General features: G+C 47.2%; 1 protein-coding gene across 4 annotated transcripts in view; it reads left to right on the top strand.

The window, feature by feature from the left end:
- Positions 1-26469, top strand: part of Jazf1 (JAZF zinc finger 1) — a 303737-nt gene that overhangs the window by 256467 nt on the left and 20801 nt on the right. The gene's annotated exons all lie outside the window — the stretch shown is intronic.

Here is a 26469-nt window from a genome sequence, read left to right as displayed (position 1 = left end):
TTATTTGTTACCTACAAGTCGTTAGGGAGCATGCGCCTGTCTGTGGTGACGGTTTCATAGGTTTTTAAGACCTTGCCATTGTGTGTGAACTGGCAACCTTGTTTCTGCCTGGGACGAGGTAAGGCACCATGCCGGTTTATCCATACACAGTGGGGCGCTGTGACGTTTCTTATACTTGTCTCCTGATTTTTGCTTATTCTTGAAACTTTTCTTAATTAAATGAGGAACAGAGTCACATGCCTCCTACATGTCAGACACTGAGCTACAGAGGTGAGCACGCCCCATCTCCACCATGGTAGATGTTGGCACCTTCCCAGGGGCAGTGATGATTCAACACTGAAGTGGAGTCAGAACTGAGGATAAAAGCATCGGCTCAACTCCTGCCTGAAGCTGACTGCAGGACGGGGGCCTGTGTGCCTGGCAGCTGAGGTCCTTAGTACATCTCTGCTGAGTTCATTTGTTCGCCACGGCACCTTTTCATCTTGCCAGGTTGGGAGCATCCCAGAGGGCACGGGAGGCCCTGAGCTGCTGGTGCACTTCACTCCAAGGCCGGAGTGTGAAGCAGGCAGTGGGGGCTGGGAAGATCCTTCTTTGTCTTATCTGAGGAGCAGATCCTCCCTCCCATCATAGGAACACGGGCTAGCACTAACCAAAGAAGTACACGTAGGTACAGCTGTTGTCCTGAATTGTGTCATCTAGAACTCAGTGACATGAGCACTGCCAGGTCAACTGGCACCAGGAGAAGAGGCTCATGGGAAGAGCCGTACAGTCTGTGAGGTATAGTGGGAGGAAGGTGTGTCACTAGGGAAGAGGGCGGAGTGTGCTCCACTGTACAGCAGCCCCGTGTGGGGGAGCCTGCGTGTCCCACAGTAGGCAACACTGCCGACACCATGGTTCACATTCAAGATTCTGGTCAGTCCTAAGAGAAAAGCCATTTGGGATCGCACCAGCATCCCCGTGGCATCACCTCCCTCACTGAGACCTGGAGGTCCCATAGTTCATGGCTCGTTTCCTATCAAGGGAGGTGGCCAGAGTTTTACTTCTCACTCATTCATTCACAAAATACTGGGTTGAAGAACTCCCCGAGTCTGGGAAGATGCTAAGCCCAACAGAGTTAAAGGAGGCTCCTTAGTGTGGGACTCAGAGTTAAAGGAGGCTCCTTAGTGTGGGGCTCAGAGTTAAAGGAGGCTCCTTAGTGTGGGGCTCAGAGTTAAAGGAGGCTCCTTAGTGTGGGACTCAGTGTGCACAATTATACCCAAGGAAGAGTCTTCCTGGCTGTAATTAGAGGACTTTAATCTCATGATGGATGGACATCCTGGATTCAGCCATGATTGAGCTCTTTGAAGACAGGAAAGGTGTAGCAAGCCCAGTACCAGAATTTCCTCTGAGCTCTTTATTCATACATGCCATTACCCTAAGCAAGTCACAGAATACTGGAGCTTACCACGTGTTAAAGGCCGAGGTAAAGGTTTAGCATTGTTTCTGCGTTTCAGGTCATGGTGGTGTGGCCTCGGAATGCCTTTGTGTTCTGTTTTGTGAACACTGGCTTTCTTCCAGAGCCTTCTCCTGTTATCTCCATGTAACCTGGCGTGGAGAGTGCTGGGCCCTCTTCTCTGTGCTCCCTGCAGTAGTTATTCAGAGGGAAGAGGCGCTGTGGGGCCAGCAGACTCTAGCAGAGCGTTTCATACCTGAGGTAACATAGACTGGACTCGTGGCCAACACCAGGTCAACAGGACTGCCCCATAGTAACACACAGGCTCCCAGGCCCCATGGAAACCAGGCAGTTTGAAGTGAGAGTTTATTATTTTTCATGTAAGAATGTCTACAAGAAATGGAATCATTTCTTTTTCTTTGGTCATAAAGAAATTTTTATGACACCCTGTCCATTTTAGCAATTTCCCACCAAAAGAATTAATTTATGCTGTGGGAAAGATGTATCATTTTCAGTCTGTCAGGATCGCTGTTAAGTTATTTGCTGCTTGAAGAACATTCCACATAAACATCAAAAATCAGCAGGGGAAATGGTTTCTTAAACCCCTGCCCTGCACAGCCTCGGCTGTGGGTGTTTTCCCTGTCCTCAATGTTATTTTACCTGCAGTTACGGGGATCAGCCTTTCTGCCTGACTCATGTGGTTCTAGCTGTTTGCATTGCCAGGTTATAAATAATATTCTGCAGCTCCACCACCTAGGTCCACTCTCCTGCGCCCATGTTCAAGGTGCATTCTTGGGAAGCAGTGGTCACTCTGCAGGCTCCCGCCCATGGCTGTCTTTTCAGAGAACGTGCTCTTTCTGGTTTGCCACACCCTGGTAACCAGTACTACACTGGGGCCTTTAAAACACTCGTTCTTGCTGTCATTATTTTGAGGCAGGGTCTTATTTAGTCTAAATTCAACGTACTGTGTAGCCAAGGCTGCCAGTGAATTCTTGATCCTCCTGCCTCTCCCCCAGAGTGCTGGGGTTATAATATACAGCACCGTGCCCAGTGCTCCCTCGACCTTGTTCCTGCACTGACTGCCGATCAGGACTCTGGAAGGTCCACACTAGGACTTATTGCCTTTGGCCCTCCTGACATTTCTTTAGATTACATCGTGTGTGTGTGTGGGGGGGGTGTGGGTGTATGTGTGGGTGTGTGTGTGGGTGTGGGGTGTGTGTGTGTGTGAGTGTGTGTGTGAGTGTGTGTGGGTGTGGGTGTGTGAGTGTGTGTGTGAGTGTGTGTGGGTGTGAGTGTGAGTGGGGGGGTGTGGGGTGTGTGTGTGTGGGGGTGGGTGGGTGTGTGAGTGTGTGTGTGAGTGTGGGTGTGGGTGTGGGGTGTGTGTGTGTGGGGTGTGGGTGTGTGTGGATATGTGGGTGGGTGTGTGAGTGTGTGTGGGTGTGAGTGTGTGTGTGAATGTGAGTGTGTACGTGAGTGTGTGTGTGTGTGTGGGGGTGTGGGTGTGTGTGTGTGTGAGTGTGTGTGTGAGTGTGTGTGTGTGAGTGGGTGTGTGGGTGTGTGTGTGGGTGTGTGGGTGGGTGTGTGAGTGTGTATGTGTGTGTGTGTGTGTGTGTGAGTGGGGGGGGTGTGGGCCTGTGGGTATCAGAGTACAACTCTCAGGAGCCGTTCTCTCTATTGTGTGGGTTCTGGGGATTAAACTTGGGTCATCAGGTTAGGCAGCAAGTGCCTAACTTTACCTGCTGACCCATCTTGACAGCTGTTGGCCAACTATTGATCTTTGTTTTGATCGAGGTGTGAGTATTTGCAAACTGAGAGTATATAGCACTCTAGGGAAGGCTTAAGCCCTCCATGCAGAAAGTTCTGGAAGAGTTGTTAAATGGAATCTTGATGCGGGCACAATTATCAGTCAAGAGAAACTTTGCCAGGATAATACACAGGGCCAGGTCAGAGGTCTCTGATGTACTGCTTTAGTGGCAGGGCTGTAAACTAGAGTAGACTTGGGGTTTGTGTCAGCCCTGCTTGCAGACAGCAGACATCTCACAGCCTTGTAGTTCAAAAGCAATGAAAGCAGAGACTGTCCTGTGAGACTGTTCTTACATTGTCTCTCACTGGCCTTCTTAAAACACCACCTTACCTTACAGGTACACAATTACTGCACACCATCTTTTGGGGAATTATGAGGGGTGTTTTAGACAAGTCTTATGATAGCCAAAGCCACCCTCAAACTCACTCTGTAATTTAAGTCAACTTTAACCTCCTGATCCTCTTGCCTCAGCCTCCCAAATCTGAGATCACAGATGTGCACCTCCATGCCCAGCTGCTTAAAATTCTTATTAGACCTTCAGCTAGCCAGCCAGCCAGCCGACCAACCCAGCGATTTAACTTGATTCATATAAAGGCTCTGGAGTTGTGGCTCACCCTCGCTGGACCATTCCTCCTTCTACAGCACTCGCTGCTCACACCACTGGCTACAGTTTGATTGTTTAAATTAAGTTTCTGTCTAAGGGCGCTGACTCTGGAGGACGCATGTTGATGTTCACAGACAAGCTAGTTGTTAAAGTGACACTCAGAGTTGGCCACGGTAGCAGAGCTTATACAGATAAGCTTGTCAGGCACTGTCATTACTTTACTGTCACATCTTTCAGTGTCCGAGTTCTCTGCTCTGCTCTTAATTCACAGGATCCTAGTCTAAAATATCCATTGGTCATCAATTAATAAAGAGTATTGGTCATCAATTAATAAAGCGTGCACAGCAGTCAGTCACAGCAATGTCATAGGTCCCATCCCCTGATGGGACCATCTTCACACTGCCTTGGTAAATGCAGGTAGTTGGTAAGATCAATAACAGACTGATATTACTGCAAAAACATCTCTACTGTTTTAGTTACTTCCTGTTCCTCATGGAGGTTCTCTCTTTAGTATTTCTTTATGGTATTTTTACAGTAAACTGTTCAAATGACAAAGATTTTTTTAAATTGCATAAGTTTCTAAATCACATCAAGTCATTTTTAAAAGTAAAATACTGAGCTAGTGAAATGGCTCAGTGGGTAAGGGTGCTTGTCACCCAGCCTGAAGACCTGTGTCCCATCTCAGGTCCCTCAGGGTAGAAGGAGAGAACCGATTCTTACAATTTGTCCTCAGACCTGCATACATACAGGATGACACGTGATGTGCCCAGACACATACACACAAGAGAAGAAAGAAATTTCAGCAATTTTGAAAAATAAAATATTAAGTTTTCCTGGGGATGAAGAAGACTGTGATACAGATGTAAAGAATGAACTGATAGGATTTTGCTCAAGGTATTTGGAAGTTTCTGTCATAGATTCTTTTTCCATGCCTTTATTTTCAGAAACCAAAGTAAAATTTTCATAAAAGCAGAAAAGCATAAAATAAATAAATAAACAAACAAACAAGCAAGCAGAAGAAGTCAAGGCCCAAGCCAGTGCAGCACAGCCTAACCCAGCCCAACAGCAGAGTGTGGGCTACAGGCAGCTGCATAGAGAAGCCTCACTTTGATGTGAGTCATGAGGAGACCTTTGTGTCTAACAGATGTTTGCGACCTGTTACAAACATGGGAGACTCTAGTTTGGGCTAACAGGCCCTGCACTGAAGAGTAGCCTGTCTGGATGGAGCCTAGGAAACCGTCCCTAGCATCTTCCTGTGGAGAAGTCGGATTGGTTAGTCATGAAAGCATTGCACAGCCTCTGCCCAGCTTGTTTGTGTTTGGAACCATGTAGAGCCTCTCCTGGCGTGAGGCGTGTCTGTCGGCTTGTTTACGTTCTGCTGTGCCTTCACCTCTCTCTCCTCTGCCTCTGAGACTAGTAGAAGCTCTGTTGCCTGAGAACCTGGTCTCTCACAACTTACTGTGATCTCTGCCATCTTGTTCTCTACTCCTGCATCCCTATGCTGGGGGTAAACCTAGGGCCTCAAGCATGAGGTCCTGCTGCTGAGCTGCCCTGAGCCACACCCCAGCTTGTGGCTGATGACTTTTAACATCTCCTTTCTTCTCAAAGTGTTAGGAGAATAATGAAGACAAAGAAATAGGGTTTCATCCATTTTATGTACCTACTGCTAGATGACACCTAAAGCTTTCCACACAATGTTGTTCTTAAGTGGAAGAAACAATCAAGCCCACGTGCCTGTGATCTGTAGCTATAACTGTATATTATATGTGTTTAGAACTTTATAATGTACAACTTTCTCTGTCATCAAGAAGCTTGTTCTTTGTTAACACTTGATAAGACACATTATTAATACCACATTAAAGTCAAAGAGGCTTGTATAACTTCCTTGAATTAGCTGTTTCCCAAGCAGGGTAGCCCCCGCTTCCCACAGCGCTGGGATCTTCTCAGTGAACATATTTATTAGAATCAGTCTTGTTATAAGATATGAGTATTGGGGGTTCAGAGAACCATAAGGCTCCCCTGTGTGTTAAAACATGCATTTCTCAGTATAAGCCAGTTGAAAACACATTGGAAAACAGTGACTATTAGCATTCTGTCTAAGCTCAACCTCCACAGTTACCTGGCAACACTATAAAAGGGGCTGCTTGGCCCCTCCTCACTCTCCTGCTCTCTCTTGCTCCTGCTTCCCCTTGCTCTCTTGCCCCATTATCCCTTCTCTCCCCATTCCCTTCCCCCTTCTCTCTACCTGCTCATGGCTGGCCTCTACTGTACTCTTCTATTTCTCTACTTCTCCCTCTCTTTCTCTGCCCTACTTCCTTCTTAACTCTCCTCCCCATGCTCTGAATAAATTCTACTTTATACTATACTGCCATGTGGCTCCCTCAGGGGGAAGGGATGCCTCACTGAGGCAACCCCTTCTCAAGACCTCCATAGAACATAATCTCCCTCTCTTTTGATCCTTTTATAATACAACATTGGTGCTGAAACCCAAGACATATCCTTTCCTTATCTTTTTTATAAACACATCAATGAGTATAGTGTATGTGCATAAGGGTAACTGGCCAGCCACAGACTATAAGACATGACGGAGGTTACACGTAGGCTGTGTCTGTGCCGTTCCTATGAGGACGTATGTATGATAGTATTCTAGTTCTATAGACTGTACATTGGCCTGCACAAAAAGCCTTACAGAATTCCAAGCCAGACACAAACTCCAGGGGAAAGAGGACAATATAGCATCAGGAAGAAATCAATGCGGGGACTTTATAGCCCCAGATCATTCTAGAATCTCAGCTCAGGGAACTGGGAAGCAGACTTGGATATGTTGACAAAGGTGGCATGTCAATCTAGAGTTTTCTGGGTGTTGGGGGTAAAGTGGCGAGAGCCCTTCCTGTCAGAGAAGTCTGAGACGTAAGTGGCCTAAGCTTTTCCAAACCTCAGTTTCCTCCTGGGGTAGTGGCAGCCATGACTGCTTTACTGTGAGGCTCTGTTCATGCCACGAGAACAGGGAGCAGCTGGAGTAGGGCTTACTCTGCCCTCAGACCCCTGCACTGGTAAATAAGCCTGTGTTCAGGGACCGCTGGCTGTCAGAGGTGTATGTGGATGCTGTGCCACGGTCAGGCTGCTTTGAGCTTCTCGAAGGAGCTATGCACGTTTTTAACACAAAGTAGACATTTTTTGCCTTTAACTGAAAGGACAGACAGTATTTCAGTAGTGCCGGCCAGGACTGCTTGTGTGTGTTTATTTTTAGTCTGTGTTAACCTCAGAGAGGGCTGGTGCCAGGAGCACTAGTACAGGTTGGGTTTGCTAATGACCTGTTCTGGCATAGCACAGTTTCGGGGAAAGACAGGCCAACCCTTTCCTTGTCAGAATGGATGCAGGGCGCATCTAAAGAGTTCATAAGACTGCAGAAGGCACAGATAGTTTGGACTTTCTCAAAGCTTTTTGTTTTAATTTAATTAATTAATCACACTATTTTATTTGCATGTGTATTTTGCTTGCATGTGTGTCTGTGCACCCCATGTATGCCTGCAAAGGTCAGGAAAGAATATCAGATCCCTGGGACTAACATTGCAGACAGTTGTAGTTTCTGGGAATCGAACACAGGTTCTTTGCAAGAAGAACAAATGCCTTTAATAGCCACAGCTAACTCCGCAGCCCTAAAGTGCTTAAAGAATGGTGCCGTGAAAGTGAGAAAACGAACATAGAACCAGAAAAACATTAGTTCTCTTTACAAGAATTCTTAACAACTCAATAATAAAAAAGCAACTCAGTGTCGGAAACAAATGTCATTATTGTGACCTTTCCTCACCCGGGATGGTAGGGAAAAGTTTTGTGGGTTTACAAATATCTAGATCCTCTTCTGTTGTTTTAGAGAGCATAACAATAATCCCTGAGCTGAGCTTCAAAGAGAGCAGGAGGCTAGCTGTCCCTCAGATACACACTCGCACTCACAGTCCCACACCCTGTGCCCGTGTCAAAGGCGATGCCCATAAAGACTTATGACCACCAGAGTCAGGAAGGAGAGGCCTTTTTCTCCCCCACCTTGGGGTGCTTTTACATTTTAGTTTCTCATTAAGAAGTGATAGCACTGAATACCTACTTGGTAAACTTTGTACTGAGGTCATAATGCCATGTAAAGGACATCACAGTATTCAGGACCATAGTCTTGAACTCATGTCATTCAGAGTATTCATTGACCACAGCATCTCTGAGAGGCCCAGCCTCCTGACTGGGAAGAGCAAGGAACACCCTTAACTGTATTCCAAGGGAAGAGAGCACAAGTGTCCTTGTCCCTCTAGTCACCCAAAGAGGGCAAGGCTAACAAGGTTAGCTTTCTCAGGAGCACAAAACAATGCCAGGGGCCTGGCAATCCCCGGTATTTATCCAGTGAGGTGAGAGCACCTGGCCACAAGAGCCAGGTACTAGGATGTACAGAGTACCTGTCCTCTTAGCAGCCCCAAAGACTAAGTAGTTCATCCTTGGGCAAATGTACAAACAAATCATGATGTGGCCAGAGAGTGCCATCCTGTCTTACAGCAAGAAGGAACAGAACTAGTCGTGTATCAAAGACAGGCTTGAGTCAGAAATGTGCTGTACAGAGGGACAGGAGACATAGAGAACACAGGAGTTTAAGGACCTTCAAACCTATCTGCTGCAGAAGTCAGGTTAGTTCAGCCAGAACCAGGGGCCATGCAGCAGAATCTCCTGGGGTGTTGGATACATTCTACACTTTCCTGGGCTGCTGATGATCCAAGTGTACACACTGCTAGGGTGCATCTCACCATTAGTTACTCTGCTTCCCGGCTCCTTGAAGTGGCAAGTACCATTCCCCTGCTACTGACAGCCCACTAGAGAACAAAGGAAGTCACAGCCACAGTGAGGATGCCAAGCTCTCTGACATTTCCTCTCCACTGAAGGATAGTCAGCAGGACCCTTAGACACAATACTGAGGGAGCAGCACTAGCAGAGAAAGCAATCTCCTCTCAAGTAAGACTGGGGGTAGAATAAGAATTAGCTGCCGACTGCCTTACTGAACTGTCTTACAGAAAATCCATTAGTGGCTAAAAATATTTAAGTGCCTAGGTTTTGCAATATTTAAAATATTTTGTGTCCTGTAACAAATAGAATACTTTGCTATATTGAGAAATTTATAAGAAAGAAAAACTACCTGTTTCAGCCTGTGTCTAAAGAATCCTCAAAGCAAACCCAACACTTGGCATGATGGCTCTGGCCCTGCAGGTTAATCTCAGAGTAATGGAAAATGTTGATAATCTAACTTGTGATAAAACTGTTTGGAGACCAAGCATTTTAACAGCACTTTTCCGTGTTTGCTGAAACTCATGCAGAGCGCCCACATTCAACACTTTATGTTTGCTTATAAACCTAAATTTCATCTCCACTATTAGCTGTTACTGTTTAATCAAAACCAATAAAAACAAAATGCCCACCGTTAGGAATTCCCACTAGGAAGTTCTCACAGGTTTTACAGCCGTGCTGCCTGATGCTAGAAACAGCCTTCAATCCTGGTTGCTTTTCTCTGTTCAAGAAGAGGCCACATCCTAGACAGGCCAGAAAGATGACAAGACAAGTCTGCTTTACAGCTCACACATTGGACTCTGCAGCCCACATCCCTGCATCCAGAGAGAATTCTAACTTTCTAAGCCAAGGCCCATAGTACACACGAGCCAGCAGCCCCCATGTGCATGTGCCAGGAAGCTTCTTCTGGAAGCAAGTACAGACGCCACTGTGGGGGCTAAGTACCCCATGGCACAAGCCTAGGAGCTGCTGTGGATGCTACGGGGATGGGAGGAAACCAGCTGACCGGTGCTCCGCACACCTCCAGTGAGGAGGTAATGGCTACTTCACCCTGATGGATTTGCAGACCTGCCAAATGGGTAGGTCTCTGAAGAACCCTTTTCTTCTCCCTCCTCACCCAACCCCACTGTCTAAAACATGGCACATTAAAATCAGAGAATCCCTTTCATCTTTGTGGGTATCACAGCAGTGAACTTGTTTTAATGTCTTTTCCATGTGGCTCTAGTTTTAACAATAAAATAATCCCAGGCACACCCAGCTGGACAGCATTAAAGAGAGGATCTGCAAGTGGGGGTGAGGGCGACTTCGCTAATTTGCCGTCGCTGAAAAGACAACAGGGTACAGAGCCTCCCTGCTCCTGCCCGGAAATTTGCTCACGATTCTTGGAAATGCACTAAAAAGGAAATGGTAATTGCCAGGAAGGGAGAAGCTCAGGTTGTTGGAAACTGCTGAATGCCAGGGACGGAATGGTTTCTGGTTGTACAGTCTTAGCACCTTGCAAACAAACCTACGCTGTCCCATTAGAAAAAACGAGGCCTGGCGTTAAGTTCTGTCCATGCTTTGGGAGATCTCATCAGTCAAAGGCACAGCTCATACTTTACTCTGCTGAGCAGGTGCTGGCCCAGTTTGCTGTGCAAGTAGCATAGTCAGCCACACAAAATCGCAAGACTCAAGTTGCTCGGGAGTTCAATAGCAAGCGCTGGGATGTACCGTGGTTTCTGTCTTTGCAACTCAGTTACTAATGTTATTTTAAAGGAAAACGGAAGACAAGCAGGCAGGTACACTCTAAATGTCTAGGGTTCCAGGACAGAGCACCCAAGAAGCTGAACAATGTTGAATGAATCAGCAAGTCTTTCCCTGCCACTGTCTGCCCACTGACAGCACCTCGCAGCATCAGTGGGTAGATTTATATAGTTTTAACATAGATACATATTTTAAGATTCCCCAAATAAAAAAAGAAGAAGAAGAAGATTTACTTCCTGGCAAATACTGAAGAACATGCTTCTCACAAAGCATTCCACAGTCCAACGTAAGCTCCTGGTTAAGATTTTCCTCAGAGCTGGCTCTGCTGGGTCTGTGCCTACTATTCTGGACACTCAGGAGGCTAAGGCACCCAGATTACAAAGTGAGACACCTAGCTACCTCTAAGAGGAAGAGGAGGAAGAGGAGGAAGAGGAGAAGATTGACATCAGGATGTTTTACCTGAAAGGAGCTGAGCAGGAGTCTGAGACCCTTGACTAGTGTTTCTGGCACATCTTTGAATTTCTTCCCCTAAGAACTGTTACCTTCTGGCAGGTCACCATGCCCTCCTTGGCTGTTATGGCACTAAGAACAGGCAGGCGATTTGGGATGACATTTTAGCACATGATTGTGACCCCGCATGCTGTTCCCTCAGAAGTTACTAACAGTGCAAGAACTTGGCCTTTGTCATGCTGGGAAGCCCGTGCCATCCACCTCAGTGAGGTTAGTTTTGGCCAAACACTGAAAGCCACGACCAGCCTTTTGCCACCATGCAAAGATGGAGTGAAAGCCTCTGGGTCTGTAGAAAGGCGTTCGTACAGAAAGGCGAGCATATAGAAAGGTGTGCATATAGAAAGGCGAGCATATAGAAAGGTGTGCATATAGAAAGGCGTGCATATAGAAAGGCGAGCATATAGAAAGGTGTGCATATAGAAAGGTGTGCGTATAGAAAGGTGTGCATACAGAAAGGCATGCGTATAGAAAGGTGTGCATATAGAAAGGTGGGATAAAGAAAGGCACATACGGGCTGGAGAGATGGCTCAGTGGTTAAGAGCACTGACTGCTCTTCCAGAGGTCCTGAGTTCAAATCCCAGCAACCACATGGTGGCTCACAACCATCTGCAATGGGATCTGATGCCCTCTTCTGGTGGGTCTGAAGACAGTGACAATGTACTCATATACACAAAATAAATAAATCTTTAAAAATTTAAAAAAGAAAAGAAAGGCACATATATCATTTAGAACATGCTATATTATGGAGGAAGGGGAATTATTTTCTTAACTCCTAACAAAATATGGTAAACAGTCACTGTGCAAAAGCGGTTGAGATGGCAGAGGCAGGCTGTACTTGAGCTGCTGAGATGAACTTGCCACAGAAGTTGGAAGCTGATGCTGTCCCCGCACTGTGGATAGATGGCACAGTCCCACAGAGACTTCTCCTGCTATATGAACTCTTTTAGAAGTGAAAATCAGAAAATTAGGAATATGAAGTAACTACAAGTAGAAAAATTGTTTTTCTCCTTTTACTGAAAATAGGTTTTTTCCCTCACATAATAAAAGTTTCCCCTTCCTCTGCTCCTCCCAGCTCTTCCCCATCTCCCTTCCCATCTGTATCAACTCCCTCTCTGTCTCTCATTAGAACACAAATAGGCCTCTAAGGGGTAATAATAAAATAAAATGTCATATAGTGAAATAAAAATAATAAGATAAAACAAGAGCTAATACTTTGGAAGTGGAGAAAACAAACCAACAGAAGGAAAAGAGCCCAAGGAAAGGCACAGGAATCAGAGACCACTCACTGGCACGGTCAGGAATCCCATACAAACACTAAACTGGAAGCCACAGTATACACACAGAGCACCTGAGGACCTGCCTGGTGCAGACCTGTGCAGGCCGTGTACGTGCTGCCTCAGGCTCTGAGTTCATGTGAGCTTGGATCATGTGATTTACATGGCCTTGTTCTCTCCGTGTTCTCATTCCCTCTGGCTCTCTTACAGTCTTTGTGCCTCTTCTTGGGGGGGGGGGGTCCTGAGTCCTGAATGAGGGGATTTGATAGAGACACCCCATTTAGGGCTAAGTTGAGGTCTCGTGCTCTCTGCACAACCTCTGGCTGTGGTCTCTGTATTGGTTCCCATCCACTGCAGGAGGAAGCTTCTCTGGTGATGGCTGAGCAAGGCAGTGTTCTGAGAGTAGAGTGTCAGTTGGGGTCATTCTATTGCTGTGGTTTTGGGGAGTTTTGGGGGGGATCTTTTGTTTAGTTCACATTTTTTTTTTGGTTGACTGTTTTGGTTTTGGTGTAGGGTTGTTGGTTTAGAGCAGAAGTGTTGGTTTTACCCTAGGTCCCTGAGCCATTTAGTCTCTGCTTCTTGGTCACCCAAGCACTTTCTGGGTTTGGGTTCCACCTTGAGTGGCCTCAGCCTACTCCAAATGACATCCTTTCTCCAACAAGGCCACACCTCCTAATCCTTCTCAAGTAGTGCCACTCCCTGGTGCCTAAGCACTACAGTGTATGAGCTATGGGGGGCCATTCTGATTCAAACCACCACACCTGTGTTTTCTATTATATACTCGAGCATTTGATAAAAATGATAGACTTGGCATGAGAGTGTTTCTCTCTTTTCCTCTAGAAGATGGCAAATTGTGTCTCCTCCAGAGTGACATCTGGTTCTTATCTGGAAAGTGTCCTGCGTTGGTTTGCCCTCATGTACCATTGATCAGTTCTTCTCGTTTACAGAGCACCATACCAGGCAGATTCTTTATATCCATCCTATTCTCCATGCTAGCAATGTTTGCCACCTGGTGCTTAATGACCCAGAGCTATGCAGATGACATAGTGTCTGTAAGTTGGAGAGCAGGCCAGAGCAGGGTCAGCAGATGAAGACACTTTCCATAGAAGCCAGGCAGCCTGAGGGCAGCCCCAGAACCTCTGTAAAGGGGAAGGAAAAATCAGCTTCACAAAGTTCTCTCTCTCTCTCTCTCTCTCTCTCTCTCTCTCTCTCTCTCTCTCTCACACACACACACACACACACACACACACACACACACACACACACACACAATAACAATAATAAATTTGAAAGCCAGCTGTATTGCCACACTCAGGAGGAAAGGTAGGCAGATCTCTTTGAGTTTGAGAGCAGCCTGAAGCCAGCCCGCACCATCCTGAAGCCCTAGTGTGTGTCTTTGGTGCACTACAGAAAGCATGAGCTCTTGAAATTCTCAGGAAGATAAGGTGCTGGACAGGCGGGAAGAACAATGTGACAGCAGATCAGGGTCCCCTGAGCTTTGCTGCCCAGGCTCTGCTTACAGGTATAAAGGTCAAGGTGAGAATATGGTGGCTACAAAGGAAACCACTTGTCTTCTCGAGCACACCGTATGCATCAGGGATCTGCAGACTTGAAGAGCTCTTGAGCTGTCCTGTCAGGAACTCTGAGTGGCCTTGATATGTTTAGTAACAAAGTAGCAATATTGCTGTCCATCTTAATGGTCCGCTTACCTGTTCAGTATGTAATATCTTCAGAATGACAGAAAGAGTAGGGAACTGATGAAAATAGGCTTAGAAGGGGCTGAAAATATGGCTCAACCAGTCCGGGGCTTGCTGAGGAGGGGTGATAACCTGAGTTCAGCACTGAGTGCCCACAGAAATGGCCTGAGATCATGTGGACCTGTAGCCATAGCACTGGGTGGGCAGAGGCGAGAGGATGCTGGTTCACCATCTGGCGTTGCCGAGCAGGTAAGCTCCAGGGCTAGGGAAAGATTATATCCAAACAATAGGGTAGACTGGGAAGGAGGAAGAGACCCAACACAGACTCTGGCTTCCACATGCGTACACATGTATGTGCGCATACCCATGAAAACACATGTACAAATTAGGTACTAAAAGTGGGACACTGTCAGGTCATTTCAGATCTGATTAGAAGGAACATGGATTCTGAGAGGATAGTAGGCACTAGCATGGCTTTACAAGGTAACTTGTTACTCTGTGACATGTCCACACGTGCGGCTAGGTTGCTGCTCCAAACTCCTTCCTATAAAAGAGCAAAAGTAATGCCACTGTGAAGAAAGAAAGAAAAAAAGACCGACAGATACACAGAGAGAAGCTAGGACCAAGTGATCCGGGCTCTTGGATGGAGAAGCCTCAGTGCCCAAGAAGTTCGATGTGCTAATTATATTGAACTGAAAGGCTAGTTGCTGCATACAGCTAAACAAGCAGGGAAGTTTAACCAAACTTGGTAGGGGTGAAGTCTTCAGCTGGAAACAGCCTGAGGAGAAAGCAATGGCAGACAGTCTGTGTGCTTGCACTTGGTCCTGCACTTTGTCAAACTTCTGAGCCTAAGGCTCTGGGGTCCGTGACATGGCCATGCCTATATCTGTGGCACACACCTACTCAGGATCCTCTGCTCCCCACAGTGGAGGAATGGTGTGTCATAACAGTCTCAGGTTTTTAAAAGCTAAGGTCTGCGCAGACTCAGCTCAACTGCTGTTTTCAAACTGAAGTCACCTCTCACTGGTACATCAACCAATGAGAAACTAACTGTAATCTGTGACCAGCATTTTTAAGTGGAGAATTAAAAAACAGAACATAGAGAACCTCACACTAACTAAACATACACACTGGCTTGAGAAACTAGGGAGTAGGTTATTTTCTGAATCATAATATAAAATTTATTTTTCTCTAGATCAAAGACTTTGAAATTCTGGGATGGAGAGATGGCTCAGAGGTTAAAAGCACTGGCTGCTCTTCGAGAGCACCTGGGTTCAATTCCCAACCCCACATAGTAGTTCACAACTGTCTCTAACTCCAGCTCCAGGGAATTCAACACCCTCACACAGCCATATGCAAGCAAAATACCACTGCACATTTTTAAAGAATCATTTTTAAAATTTGAAATTCAACAAGTGATCCAGGCAGGTTCACCCTGTACAAGCGCAGTGCCGAGCCCAGGAACGCATGCCAGTAACTGTGTCTGTCCCCCAGCATTTATCCCTAAATCAATGCGGAATAGTTTGTTTTCATGGTTATAACATGGGGAATGAGGGTTTCTTCATTCATAAGACCCCATCTAATTATGAGCTGCACAATTCCCTCTGGACTGCAGGTCCTAGGACTTCTCAGATTCAGTGTCACAGAATGAATACTTCTTACAGCTCACCTGCAGACAGGAAGGAAGGTTTATTTTGCTTTGTCTTTCTGGATGTCTTTTTTTGGTAGAGATTTCCCTTATCTCTTCCAGGGTGCTTCAGCTGGCAGTTAGTGGGTGCTTAGTATGCACGACCATTACAGACAGGGCCGTGGAGTACAGGTGGGAGGAGACCCGGTTCTCACTGCACTGCTAGTCTGGAAAGACCCTAGTGAGGGAGGGTGCTGTCTCTGGGAGACAGCATAGGAACAGTGGCAGGCTGTCGGTGGTAGAGGCCGCCATGGCACAGTGCTGGTTCCCAGGGCTTCTGAAAGAAGGTGTTCTCTAGTCAGAGCTTGCTGTGCTGGCAGTGCAGGCCTCGCCTTCTCCCCACCGTGGTCTGTCAGTGGCCCAGATTGGGGTGTTGCAGACAGGTGTCGTCTCCAGTAACCACCCCCCTCTCCCCTGCCCTGTAAAAGCCAAAGTGGAGAGAGCTGCAGGCTCCTGTGGGCTTCACACTGTCCCTTGCTGGCACTGAGAGCAGTTTACCTCCTAGCCATCCTTTACATGGAGGATATAGTGTCTCTCAGAGTCAGGCCCTGGCAGAAGAGCAGGCGAGCGAGTGTGAGCAGCTCTGTCTGATTCTCCTCTTTCCTGTGGTGAGATTTCTCTCTTCCTTTCCTACCTTGCTTTGACAGGGCAGAAATACAGTTGGAGGTAAAGCTGGGAATGCTGGCTGTGCGGCTGGCCAGGCCCCTGCCTAAGTCTAGTGCCCTCTGGTAGCAGCTAGTCCTTGTGAGTGGTAATTAACTGGATGGGAATGTTCACAGGCACTTCCCCTGGGAACCATTTCACCAAAGAGTAACCCTGTTGTCTGGACCATACAGACCCATAAAGTCATCGCTAGCTAGGATGTCCACGTGACAAAGCAGCAACAGAAACCGCTGCCCCTAGTCTTCCAGGACCCGGAGAATAGAGCCCACATTGTGGAAGACCCAGCCTACAGGCCTCTCTCCCAAGAGCCCTGGAAATTCCTCCTGGACTCCAGCATCCAAAGGCTAATTCTCATTCAAGTTCTCGTTCAGAACTGCTCTGCTTAAATCTAAACAAGCTCACTGCTTCCTTGTATTTCAACCATTGTCCTGGATTATGTTTTGAGAACGATCAACCCCACCTTTCACTTTTGTGCATGCCACAGCTGATTAATTATTAGTTACCATGAAAGGGGGCGTTTAACTCTTGGCATTTTAAGAAACCAGGCTGGCAAAACTTACCTAGCAAGATATTTAAGAATTCAGAAGCTAAGGCTGGAAGACTGCCACAAAAGGCCAGTCTAGGCTACAGAGCAAGACCCTGTCTCAAAGCCAGCAGCACAGATATTCATACTTGTAACCAAATGGGCTTCCCACTGTAAGTATTTTTAAAAGTCCTGACAACAGGAGCATTGATGGGTCTAGAAGACAGCAATGTGTACTGTCTGGCCTGGGACAAAGGGACTGGGCCTCAAGGCCCTGGTCAGGTGTTGTAAGAGTGGCGATAGATTCAGGTGTCCAAAGCCTTGGCACTGTCTAGTAAGTAGAGTGGGCCCTCAGAGATGATGCTAAAAACCAAGATGACAGGAAAAGGGAAGTACAGTAGGAGTTGCATCACTGGGTAGAAGTCATGGCAACAGATTGAAACCAGACCCTCTGGCCTCCTACCCACCCTGGCAAGAATGTTAGAGCGCTGGCCACTGGTGCAGGAGGACTGGCTATGGGTGCTCCCTTCAGAGCTCTCAGAATGTGCTGGCACTGTGCTGAGCATATCATACCCCAGTTTTATATGTAATGCAGACTGAACGCTAGGAAGTGTCGTGAGAATTGCCCTATGCCACACTGCCAACATGTGTTAGTGACCAGTCTTAACCCTGTCTGCCTTTTCCCAAATCATGGTCTTGGGTACTCTCCTCCCTCGTCTCAGAGAGCTGACAAGGCTCTAAACTGAGAGCAAGGAACGTGATCCATTTGAGTTTATCTTGGGAAGTTACTAATTTTCTAGGTGAAACTAACAGATGTGTTTCTACTAATATACTGAACAGACACTTGAATGCCTGCTGTGACCCAGCATATGTAGAAGAAGAGGCAAACACATAAGCCAGGAAGCCTAGGAGCATTGTGGGGGAAGAGAGAATAGTAAGTTCACTGGTAGAGATCAGCTGTGTGTGAATAAAAGAGACACCTAGCCCAGGACTGAGATGGGAAGCCATAGCAGACTCCTTAAGAAGAAGTAATCAAACTATGTTCAAAAACCAAGCTCATCTTGAGTCAGAAGTAATGGCGCATGCCTGTAATCACAGCCTCAGGAGGCTGAAGCAAAGGGGTCAGGAACTCAGGGCCAGCCTTGGCTACATAGAAGAGCGTCTTTAAAGGAAGATTAAAGGGCACATCTTGGATGGAAAGAAAGATTCATGAAGCTGACAGGTTTAGATGTGCAGTTGGATGCAGACACCCAGGAGACGAGCTGCTGCTGCTGCTGCTGCTGCTGCTGCTGCTGCTGCTGCTGCTGCTGCTGCTGCTCCTCCTCCTCCTCTTCCTCTCCTTCTTCTTCCTCCTCCTCTTCTTCTTCCTCCTTTTTCCTCCTCCTCCTTCTTCCTCCTCCTCCTTCTTTTCTAAGTAGTAAAACAACAAAACCCTCATTGTCACCTCTCTGCAGGAATGTCTTGGTTTGCTTTTAATTCTTGAAACATTCTGGTAGCTGGGAGATGGTGCAGCGGGTAGAAACACTTGTATGCAAGCCAGACCTGCGTTCAGACTCAGGATCCACAGAGGACAGAACTGACTCTCACAAGTTGTCCTCTGACCTCCACATGTATGCTCTCATTCACATCCTAATAGTAATAATAAACAAAATGAAAAGGTTTTAAAGTTCTGACTATGAATGAAACATTGTGGGAGCAGAAGTAGGAGTGCTGAACGGGGGTGTTGCCATAGTCCAGAGCAGAGGAGAGCAGTGGCTGTAGGGTGGGAAGCACGGTGGAGGGAGCTGGTGTGGGGGTCGAGCCTGCAGGAGCTGCTGAGCCTGAAGAAGGAACAAGCTCGGAGCTGCTTAGAGGGAGTAGCTGAGCAGATTGCTGGGCTGTTTCCCAGGCGTGTGGAAAGAACTGGGCAGTCTAGACTCAAGGATTCTGCTTTAAAAACACAACATGGTCTTAAGTCGCTGACCCGCAATGGAATGTGATGTTTTAATCATTCCCAAACTTCCCAGTGACCTGGGAGCATGTGACAGATATGGCTCTGTAGACACCCCCTCCCTTCTGACCTGATGAGCCAAAGCCAGTGTAGAGGCTCCAGAATCCCACAGAGCCAGAATCCCGCAGTGCCCCCAGAACTGCCAGCCCAACACAGGCATATTCTCCGCATGCTGGCCAGCCAACTGCTTTGTCTTGGGTTCCCAGCTAGTGTTGATGGCCTGAATGCTATTGAATCAGGTGCAATTAACACCGCCCCTATCCCCTCTATCCCTGTTCAGGACACCACTAGGCACGTTCCCGGATGACAAGTTGGAAATAAAGTGGATGGGGTTGCGGCCCGAGCCAGCACAGGGGCGCTGCTGTGGTGTTCTTCCCAAGACGGCAGGCACATCCTCCTAAGTGGGACACCTTGAAAGAGTGCTTTCCTAAGTGGCAGGGGTGTTCCCATAAATTAATGTTCTTCATAAGGCCCAAGGCTCAGACATCTGTCTGAATGATCCAGTCCTCATAAATCGGGGGATTGGTTCTGGAGACCCCAGGAGCCTGGGCTTTCTGGAGAGATTTATAGCACTTCCCACTCGTGTTGAGGCCAGGAAAAACATCACAGTTCCCTCAGCACTTTTGGGGTTTGTTCCTGTGGGGGCGGTGAGGGCAGGAGAGGTATGCTGAGCCAACACCGCTTTGAAAGAAAACCAGCCAGATTTGTTTTTCAAAACCTCAGAGAAAGCCCCATGCTCTGCTGAGGGTGTAAGGGCTGGACTGTCCTCTGCCCATCTCTCCCTGGGGAGCCTCTCAGGCTTGGCTTCTTCACCCCAGTGGATTCTGTGGTGTGGGAGCTGGGTCAGAGCTGGCTAGAGCTCACAGCCTATTCATGCCTGCCGTGGCCTGTGGGGCAACAGACCCAGATGTCCAGCACCAGAAAAGCCCTGTGCTGAACCCGAGATGAGTTCATTGTCTCCCTATTGTGAGCTCTCCTCCCATAACTGACGTTAATGACTGACAAGTCCGTTTCATTTGAGCCTGGCCAGGCAGAGGGCTGATTAAGATAGTTCCACTTGTAACTCAGACCGGCAAGTCTGTTTAACCAAATTCCAGGTTAACAGTATACTGATGGGAGGAAATGGGACGAGTTTGATGTCTTCTAACTTGCCTGCTTACCAAGGAAAATTTAAAAGAAACTTATACCAACTTTCTGGAAGCTCAAAGCAAACAGCCAAATCTAATGCCTACTGAGAATGGTAGTGCAGAGATGGGTCAGAGAAAATGGCTGTCCTCTACCAGACAAGAGTGTGGCTACAGAGAAACGTGTATGCTCGGCCTAAGATTGTTCTTGCTGCCAAATGAAGCAGCAGTCACAGCTCCTTAGGAATGAGTCCATTGGTGGGGGAAAGGGAGTATGGGGTGTGGGGACTAAGAATGGAAGCTAGGGAGCAGAAAAGGCTGAGTAGACAAGTGGCTTCTACGGCAGTGCCAGCCCAACTGCAAATACCAGTGGTGGGGTGCACAGCAAAGGGTCCGTGTGTTCCAAACATACAGAGCCATAGGGACTTACGTACTAAGAAACATTTGTTTAATAGAGTTGATAGAGAGAGATGAGTCCATTGTAAATAAGAGAAGAAAGTCAGTCAAAGAGTGGCTCTGCTTCTGGACTGTGCTGTCTCAGGAATGTTAGATTACAGCGAAAGGGAAGGTGGATGGGTCTGAGGGTGTGGGGCATGGGGCCTGATCAGTTATGAGGGCGAGGACCCTAGGAAACAGATTCAGCTTCCTGATGAAGTTCCTGGTGTTGGAAGGGAAGTGACTTGATATGACAGGATCTTCAGTGTTGTTATGCAGAACACAGAAATCCCTCCCAGTGAGAGAAAGGAGCTCAATCCTCCATAGAAGTAAACCTTGTAGACACTGGAATGTTTATGTTTGGCCTAAAATGGCTCTGGCTTTTTACACAGCTGTAAAACGTATTTAACTCCCAAATATAAAGTACTTCTTGACTACTGTTTCATAGCTTCATAAACCGAGACTCGGAGCACTTGCTGTTGCCATCTCTATCTTTTTACGCAAGTCTGTTTCCTGATATTGTTATTCCAGTGAAAAAAACAAACCTAGTATAAACTACCTTTTTACAAGCAGCCATAATAAGAAGGCCCAAAGACAATAAGGAGCCTCTGCATTTATATTTTTAACCTAAGATTACAGAGCTAACTAGCAAGGAAGTAAAGTCGCTTTAATTATGAATGTTTTTCATTGTGGTTGGGAGTGTAAGGCAGTAACAGATGTTCATTTTCCCAGCTCAACTGTTTTTAATTCCTTCTCAAACATAGAGAGAGAAATCTTTAAACATTTGCCAAAGTTCAATTAACATGCCTGGCTGATGGTGGAAAAGGCCCTACTTTGTTTCTCCCCAGCCATCTACCTGCCCTGGCTACCCGTGCCACAGAGCACAGGGCGAGGGTCCAGCTGGCATGGGGTTTATGACCACAGAGTTAATTTGTAGAGAAAGCCTCTGGCGGGGAGGGGTCTGCTCACCATTTTATATATTTACCTATTTACCTTTTTCAGTTATAAATAAAATTACACCATAAAACATTGTGGTGTAATGGCAGGAAGCCCAGTGCACATTGTTGCTGTTCTGCAAGTCCTTAATGGCTTGCTTTCTGTGTGTGCAGTCGTAGAGATCATGTGTAAGAATATGTTTACAGCCGAAGCCGTGTGACTTGGTTTATCATGTTTTTCCTGTGTCATGTGGAACAGATGGCTGTTCATTATTAAAAGGCCCTTTTCTGTGGAGGACAGTATTCTAGGGGAAGAGTTAATGGAAGAGTATCCAGTGACTTCCAGAGACTGTGGACCTACTGTGGCTGTAAAGTCTCGCCAGCGAGGTGGGCAGTGTGGTTGTAACAGTTGCCTCAGCACTCCGATACACTCCGATACACTTCCTCTGTGTGCTTGTGAAAGGTAAATGACAGGTGATGGCAGACAGATGGGACAGGCGTGCACATAGAGGTAGATCCCATCATTCTGCTAAGGCAGAAGAAATCCTCAACCACAAGCTTCTGAGCCCAGAATCCACCCCCCAAATTATTGGACCCCTGATATAATTGGCATTTGGGGTTTAGCTTTCTAAGCTATCATTTTATAAAAACGTAATCCTAGAAAATCCTTCTCCTGGAGGTTGAAACTGACAGGGTGCCCCTGAGGTTGGCTAAGATGACTGACCATTTACTTAACGGAAGGCAGCATGAAGCACTGGCCTGTGCTGAGTCTCCACCAAGACCTCCAAGGAGCTGTCCTAGACCCTCACGAAGATGCTGGAAGTCTAAAGCTTCTTTAGAACCTCTGACACTCAGCTTGTCTTTTGGAAAATATGTCCCTAAACTACAACCTAAAGGGCTCACAAAGGAGGGTTGGTTTACCTTGAGGCCAACGGAACCTTCTCTTTATGGTACAAGGAGACACAGGAAGGAACAGCCACTATCCCTGAGTTGGGGCTACAGATGTCAGCTAGGACGCCTCTGCCTCCCTGAGGGAGGGCCGGCTGTGGCTGAGCGAGGCTGGTTTAAATACATGGATCATTGGTTAGCACTGGTCACAGGTCATAGCTCAAGAGAAGATAGGGCAGTACTGATGACTCAGTTGTGTGAGCTCCTAGAATTGACACCTCTTGCTTTCTTATTTCTGTGGCATCAATAAGACCTCCAGGTGAAGAGCAGGGGTTCTGAGGGGTGTGGCGTCCCCTGTTCTCCATGGAGTCAGGCAGCTCTCCTGCATTTGCAGGGCTCAGCTGGGGCTCTGTAAGCACAGCCCAGGCTGTTGAAGCGTTGCTAGCTCCACCACAGATTTTGAGCAGACTCACTCACTATCTGAATGTCAGATTCAGAAAACGGAGTAGGTGGTTGTCTGGATAGACAAAGCCCAGAGGACAGGATATGGTGGTAAGAGCCTGCGGTCTGGCTGTGGATTCTGCTTTTCTGTTTGCTTGATGTGGGAAGCTAAATGGCAGGGCATTGAAGGTATGTTGACAGTCTGCTGCCAGCTTCTGCCCTGGCTTAGACCTTTGCTGTACATCACAGGGGCATGATTGCCAAGGACAGTTCCCTTCACCAGGCCTTGTCTTGTCTTCTGTAGGACAGAAGGTGCAGTAGGTTAAGTCCCCCACCCATCTTCTGTGGTGTGATGGCAGCATAGAAGGAAACATAGGTGTTTGAACTCTACTCCCCAGCCCATGGGAAGATCCAGCCAAGGTAATCACTAGAATCATAAGTGTGTAGCAGAGAAACATAAAACAGAATCCAGACCTCTTGGAACTTAAAACTGATCTGGAAGATATGCATGGAAGGCTGTTCTGTGGCCAGAGGCAACTGGGCTGCAGAGAGTGGAGAGGAGCAGAGGGACATCACCTTCAAGGGCCCAGGAAGGGGGGGGGGGACGAGAGAGAGAGAGAGAGAGAGAGAGAGAGAGAGAGAGAGAGAGAGAGAGAGAACTGCATCAAAGGATTTTTAGTGTGGTTAGGAGGGCAGTGCCAGAAAAGGGTGTCCAAGAAGAATGAGACACCAAAATCTAAACCGAATTTGCATGGAAGATTAGACTTGGTAGCACGTTTCCAACTCTGAGAGGGATGGAAGTGCAGGGGGGGCATGAAAATGGTGCCTGTGTTGCCGGGTTTCTGTTTATGTTGCTTCTGGACAAAGGCATCCCTATCCTAGGATGGTCTCGGTGGGTGGGTATCTTCCTGGCCTACCCTCTCCTTGTGCAATTCCCAGAAAAGGCAAAAGCAGCCCTCAGGTCTTCTGTGGGATTGCCACAGAGGGAAGTGGCCCCTCAGAGGCAAAGGTCAAGCTGTTATCTGTCTTATAAACAAGGAGAGGAAGCAGGGTGGGGGAGCAAGGCACAGCTGCCATGTTTCCACCTCTAATTTGGTGCCAGTGGGACCAGCTGTTCCAGGTCAACAAAGAATCTGGCCTGGCCTTGTCCCTTTGTCTACAAGAACTCTCATGCAAGCTAGCTACAGGACTTGGAGCAGGACAGGATTGAAGCAGTGGTGACTCTGGAGTTCTTGTAAATGTGTCATTCATCCCATTTCCACATAGCCTTTGGGCAGTTGATGGAGCTTCCCTTATTTTTATTGTCACTTGTTTAGGGACTGGTAGGTGCAGTTTATCAGGCCACAGCTCTTCCTGTTTACCCCCTTTAATAGAGACCTAATAATAAACTCTTAGACTTGTTAGACCCTGGGAATTCTGCTGCTTATCCTCGTGTGGTATTGACGTGGCATCGTCTGTCTGCTGGGCTGTTTTTTAAAAACTGAGAAGCCATGGCCTGGGAATGCAGAATTTTGCCATCCAACTTTGAGTGTCTCCACAGTGACCCTGAGAGGATGAAGTGAGGGTAGAAGGGAGAAAAGGCCCAGCCTCCCTCTTCTGAAGAAGAAAGGGTGCTACTGCCCACCCAGGTCTATACTGACCCCCTGTCATCTGCCACATCTAACTCTGCTGTGACCACTGCCAGCCAGCACTGTGTAGTTCCTTTCCCAGAGGCAATAGTTGGGCTTGATGAGCACCATCGCTCCCTGAGATCACAGTGTTTGTCTGGTAGTCTGAGTTAAAGAGCCCTGTTCTGATCCACAGGCCATCTCGCCAGAGCTGATGGTTCTGTGCCATAGCTATCGCAGCATCTCCCAGCTGTGGAATCACCTGAGCCCCACGTGAAGGGATAGCGCCTTCCACGTAGCCCATACCTCACCCTTGCTGTAGAGCGCACGCCATGATGGTTTGGATCAGGGGAGATGATGGAGCCGGATGGTTGTGCTGGAGTAAGTCTTTGTATGAGGATTTGACGAGAATGGGCACACAGGGCAGATAGCTCCATAGGTAGCAGGAATGGAGCAAATTCAGGTAAGGGCCTGAAGAAGGGGAATGGGTGTCAATAAGATCAAGTCCTGGGCATAGCAAAGACTGCACAGCAGAACAGCAGCCTGCTCCTGGTAGCCCAAGTCCCAGCCATACCCATGTCCTTGGAGTTGATCAACTGTGTCACCCACTGGGGCTTCCATTGACCCTAGATTTAAAAAAAAAGCTTAAAAAACAAACAGACAAACAAACAAACAAAAAAAACCAACATCTGCCATCGCACTTGACTTAGTTCGAGAAAATATATGGGGCTTCCCAGTGAAAACACTAGCTGTGGGTGCTGAGGGTCTGAGCACTGAGTCACTCAGTAAATCCTTGGGTGTGGAAACCACAGCAAGAGGAGAAGGTGGCAAAGAAAATCGGTGAGCTGCTCATAACATCCTTAGAAGTCTAGTTTTTAGGCCCCAAAGAAACAGACACTAAGCAAAGGCATCTTCCTGAGACCCCGCCTTCTGCCTGCCCTGACATCTGCGATGCTTTGCAACTAAGGGCTGCGCATGGGCAGGGCTGCGTGGTCCCTGCCTTTTGTCAGTGGTGTCATGGCGCCTGTATAAGTTACACTTGTCTTTAGAGCACACTTCAGCAGTCTCTCGAGTGGGAAGTTCTTGCCCTTGCATTTCTCCCAGTCACTGTTTCGCAGTTCGTCGTCCCTGTGACATTTGACAGAAACCTGCCTGGTGCAGTGCAATGTATAAAACCACATCACTGGTGCTGTTAGGAAGCCAGGTAGGCTTCCTAACCGTCAGAGGTACTTGAGTGCAGCACGGGCTGGAGCTTCCACATGGGGCAAGGTGTGAAACGAAGCTTTTATGAGAGCACTCTGAGACCGGCGTGAACTTTCAGTGACTCTCACAACATTATTCCCTAGAGAAGCAGCTTACTTTCTGCTGTGGCACTTTTTCATGTCCTGGGCTGTCTGGGGAGAGACCATTACCCCTTTGCAGTAGAAACAGCGCTTGCTTGCTGACAGACTCTAATTATCTCTCCTTCTAGCCACTGCAGTTCTTTCTATCACCTTCTATTCCCGGACCCCATTGTGAGCTTTCTCTCAGTGTAAACTAATACAGGACTAGCTTGGGGGTAACTCCGCCATTTTGTTTCATAATCAGGAAGGACAACCCATACCTCTAACAAGCTTTGGCCAGAGGGTTAGGACTACAAAGACACAACTCCAGCAGTGTGCGATGCTCAGACTTACATTCAGAGCGAGCCCTTGGGAAGGGATGGTAGCCCAGGCCTGTAATCCCAGCACTTGAAAGGCAGAGGCAGGAGGATCAGTTCAAGATCATTCTCCACTGCACAGTGAGTTCAGGCCCAGCTTGGGCTACATTTTGCCCTTAAAAAAAAAGTAATCCCTCTGGTTGACTGCAGCTGGCTTCTGTCATTCTATGCTTCACATTGTGATAGTGAACTGTGTCCCCAAGGCCTGCACCCTTCAGCAGAGAGATGACACTGTTTGTTACCTTTCTTACCAGCAGATCTCCAACAGTACGAGTGGATTAATGCAAATATAACCCTAAATCTAATATTTAATTATATATTTATGATAATTTAATATAATCTAACAGAATCTAAATCAGCATTATATTTGTCAAAAGCATTCCAAATTAGCATCTTAATCTCCTCTATTAGAAAAGCAAACCATATCTTAGGCATCTCTATCTATCTGAGGGAGATAATTCTAACCAAATCTGTTCCTCCTCACACACACACACACACACACACACACACACACACACACACACATGTACACATGCATGTACACACACACATGCTCTGAGATACTAGGTGGTCATTTATGTTGGACAAACACTTT

The sequence above is a fragment of the Rattus norvegicus genome, chromosome 4 (assembly GCF_036323735.1).
Source record: "Rattus norvegicus strain BN/NHsdMcwi chromosome 4, GRCr8, whole genome shotgun sequence".
Classification (NCBI taxonomy): domain Eukaryota; kingdom Metazoa; phylum Chordata; class Mammalia; order Rodentia; family Muridae; genus Rattus; species Rattus norvegicus.
This window is presented reverse-complemented; position numbering and strand designations above follow the sequence as displayed.